Source organism: Solanum lycopersicum, chromosome 12 (assembly GCF_036512215.1).
Source record: "Solanum lycopersicum chromosome 12, SLM_r2.1".
Lineage (NCBI taxonomy): Eukaryota > Viridiplantae > Streptophyta > Magnoliopsida > Solanales > Solanaceae > Solanum > Solanum lycopersicum.
Window position 1 is genome coordinate 15518905 of NC_090811.1, and position 4811 is coordinate 15523715.

Genomic DNA, 4811 nt, shown 5'->3' on the forward strand with positions numbered 1-4811 from the left:
GCCTTGGTTCTCATAGAGTAAGTTCATTCGCATAAGTGTATTAGATAAGGTACCATCACTAAGCCCTACCAATTAATAATACCATATATAAGGATATGTCCACTAGGGCTGCCAACCAAGGTTCATTTGGATAGATCTTATGACTTCCTTCAGTATGGTTTCATGTCGTACTAAAACCTACCTCTAAGCCCATCATTCCACTCATGAAGTAGGAACCACTTAGGTCTACCGCTTTGAAGCTTCTTTATTAACCTTCTTTTCATATTCAAGGTTTCAGATTCCTAACCTTCTAATTTTTAAGGTTTTACATTAGTCTTTCATAGAAGTGTTTTTACTTTAGGTCTACCGATCCTATACTTTCATTCATACACTCATTCAATACAATTCAAGTACCAAGTATGGACAACTAAGTCTACCAACACAAGATACAACATCGTTCTATAAAGACTCTTCTTAGTCCTTTGTCATCCTATCTCAACATTTAGACAAAAAATACTTTATATCATATCATTATAGCACCCGTACAAGATCATATACACATCACATGGGTACCTTAACCTTATACATTCACATATACGATAACATGATAATACTACTATTCACAAAATAATGCTGACAACGCCATGATCATAACATTATAACAACTAAGAACCGCCACCATAAGTGTATCAAACAAACCAACAGAAATTAGATATAAATTATACATTAGATTTAAAAAAAAATTAGTTCAACACACCACCTTACAATAGCAACAATCACAATCCTTCATCATCTCTAACAATTCCACACATTAATAGAACTTACCAATTACAATGTCCTTAAGACTAGACCGTCAATCCATCCATATCAATGATTCAATAAAGCGCACTATAGATATCAATACTATAAATAAAACTATGAACAATTCCAAACAAAGATCAATATATAGTTCAATAGCCCATAACAAAACATGAATCTAACATAATTAAGTCATAATCAATACACACATTTTAGAGCCAAAATTAGGAATTCAAGAAATACATGGGTTCATGGAAATTTTTATCATAAAACCATCAATTAATAGTGAATACTTCATAAATCATCAATATAAATCTTTTCATGCAATAAACCATGCTTAGAATTTGAAATAGGATTTTGTGATTTTTGAGATCTTTTGAAAAGCCTTTGAATTGGCTCCTTGAATTACAGAAGAATCAAGGATGAAATCACCATACCTTATTGAGGATCTATCCATGAAATTAGGGTTGAAACTTCAAGAATTTGACCTTCTCCCTTGGATCTTCAAAGCTCATACATGAAGGTTTTGGAGAGAGATAATGGAGAGCATTTGATTTTTCCACTTGACGGTTTTGTTTTGATTGGTGGATTTGGTGTAAAAAAGTGACTCAAAAACCATTTATAATAAATTTCCAAATAACCCAAAACACCCCTATACTAATTGGACCTTTTAACCAAGTTTATTTGACTTCAAAATGACATGATCAAATCAGGGACATGGTTGCGCATCGTGGGTACACTTTCATATCTTAGTTCGGGAATTTAATTTAAGGAAGAATGGTTCATGTTGAGCCCGCGTTGCAAGGAAAATATTTTGCCTTTTAAGTGGCAGAGGCACAACGCACAAGCAGATCCAAAAACACATTGCCTGGTCGCTGCATTGGCAGCCTTCTTACCAGAGTAGGACCCTTTGGTTGGTTCTTGGGGAGTCATGCCCATATGTTTTGACCATAAACATGTACCTCTATGTGTTAAGGGTCATCCGCCCTGATTTTAGACTCCAAAAAACACCAAAAGCATGCACAATGACAAGGACACACTAGCACACACAAGACTAGTTTCCGGACGTCTAAGTTGTCCTTTGACGTTTGACTTGGAAACTCTTTAAAGCTGACTTGAAAAGTTTTTTTTCATTAGTTTACAAGTTATTAACTCAAGAAACTTACGTGAAGCTTTAATTTATCCTAGTTCATTTTTAGGGTTGTAATACCCAAGGGTTAGCTTGGGGACAATAATGGTTCTCGAGTCTAGTCTCGTGTAGGGTGTATGCTCGGAGTATGATAAACTTGGTATCAAAGCATAAAATTCCAGAGTCCTAGGCAGTCTATGAAGTCGTGTCCCTAGAGTTCTAAATATCGATGTAAAGCATGCCACATCTATAATTAAGAGGCTGCAACATTTAGGAACCATCTCACTTATTTCTTCTAATTAATGTTTGCACATGTCTTTAAGATCATGCCTCTACAAAGAGATGTCAGAGGTTGTCCCACTAGGAAAAAAGTTGAGGAACAAAGGGTTCTTAATGCACCAGAAGTGAAACCCCAAGGAGAGGTCTCCAATGTTGAGTCCTGTGAAGATATCAAAATGTTAAGTTAAGTTGTGACCAATAAAGTTTGACAGAGTAAGATTCATAGGAACTTGATGATATTTCAAGGATCCGTGAGTTCTTATGGATGAATCATCCAAGCTTCACTAGTTGAAGTGTCACTAAGGATCCATAAAAATTTGCTGAAGAGATTTAGAAGATTTTTTAGATTATGCATGTTGTTGATGTTGAGAGGGTGGAACTAGTTGCATACCAAATTAAGGGTGTCACCAGAATCTGGTTTGATCAATGGAAAAAGAATTGATATTAGGGGGCACCACTTGTAAGTTAGGCTTTATTTGAGGCAGCCTTCTTGGGGTGTTTCTGTTACGACCCCAGCCTACACCCTGGACATGGCCAGCACTTGAAAACCATTGTTGGTCCCTAAGCGAATACTTATCCTGGCTTACTATAAGAGAAAGACTAACTCACGCACATATATGTTTAAAAGTATTATTAATTTATGTTTTTCAAAAGAACTAGGAATTTCTTTGTCGTGTTCTTACCTCGAAGATGACGGATCCCAAATATTTTGCAAATATGTATTAGAGTTGTTGACCTACTTCAATTACTTACGTCATCGTTCATTTTCTACCGAGTTCAAAAAATTTTGAAGACAAATTCATCATTCCATTCTCTTTGATATATTATTCTCTCATCTCTAAAAACGTCCCAAGTCACTCAATAGAAGGATTGTATTGTAGAGAATTTATGTTCATCACTGTCCCTCCCTATAGTTCCATCGCCTTCTATGTTGTTACTTTTTTTACATAAATATCTAGATATCTAGAGAGTAAGGACGGCGCAACATAGACTCTAAGTCCTGAATCTAAATTCTTGTTTTTAGTGCTTATGAATTATGTCCAGTTAATGATCCTTGTTTGATATAGGATTCATGTTATTCTACTACTTGATCCTTCTCTTAGCTAAATTTATTTGAAAATCTTGTCATACTATTTCTTATGCATTTTTTCACGAGTAAAGTATATTTTAAGATTTTAAAGAAGTCTTTCAAGGAAGAGTAAAAGAAACTATATTTAGTTTCAACTGCATTATTTTAGAAGAGTTTCAAGAAATAGTATAAATGTGTATCAAAATGCATATTTTAAAGAAAAAAATGTGATGAAAATTTCTTCAAAAATATTTAGCTTTAAAGAAATTATATCCTATATCATGAAAAGCACACTAAAATTTTCAGAAAATTATAGTCAAGTTTTAAAGTAAAGTTAGATTAGTCCAGTGAAATTCTAAAGCATTATTACAGAGCATAGGCTCAAAGTGAATTTTTTTTTAAATTTCTACTAGAGTGGGATACTTTTCATGAATGAAAGATCTTTACATTTATTAAGAATTACGACACTATTTTAGAATAGTATTAAACATCGAGTTGGATAAAATCATATATTTATATAAAAGAAAACCTTAGAATCGCCTATGTGGCGTTACAAAAAACCAAGATTCTCTTTCAACTTATTTGTTTCCAAAATTAGTCTCCCCTTTTATGGAAAATTGCAGCTTTTTTGAAAATTGCAACTTTAACAAACAGTTGTGGCTTTTTATGAAAAGCTACGACTTTTACAAAGAGTTGCAACTTTTGCGAAGAGTTGCAATTTTAATGAAAAGTTGTGATATTTATGAAGAGTTGCAACTTTTATGAAAATTTTTGGATTTTATGAACATTGTGACTTGTCCAAAGAGTTGTGATCTTTCCGATAAGACACAATAAGTGTTTATTCACACTACCCTTTGTTGTCTATAAATAGAGTGATTTTCTGTCATTTAAAAATAACGAAAATTTTGAACTTCATCTTCTTCTGCACAATTAAATATTCGTGTACTTTGCTCCTGTTGAGTTACTTTCTAATACCATTGGTTTTGTATCAACGCACTGGTGAATAGAATCGTTCTGTTCTTAGAGGATATATTCCCTTTAAACCTCGGGTACTAGAATGAAATAATTTCCTTAAGGAAATAATGTGCATTCATTGGGCTCAATTTTTTCCTTTATATTTCACTTTATTATTACATAACCTATATGTTTTTGACGGTCACTAATTTATGCTTATTTTATTAATTTTTGTTTTTTAGTAAATATTTTGAACTTTATTGTTTATGTTTACACTTATGATCTTAAGTTGAAGAAAATATATTTCAGTCAAGAGTTTGATGTAATCATTAGAATATTGGTGTCATGTACATTAGAATTCTTACACTTGTAAAATAAATGACTTTGATGTTTATAGAGTTTTCAGTGGCTAAAAGATCTATGGGATGTCCAAGAATGGAATTTGAGTGTTCAAAAACTATGGTGGTTCCACACTACATTGGAGTTTTATTAATTCAACTTTTTATCTTATCGATGCATTCAATCGATTATTGACTTCCAAAAAATAAAGGAATGTAGTGGGATAGTAAGTATTGTACTCAACCTTAATCAAACGTTGGGGAT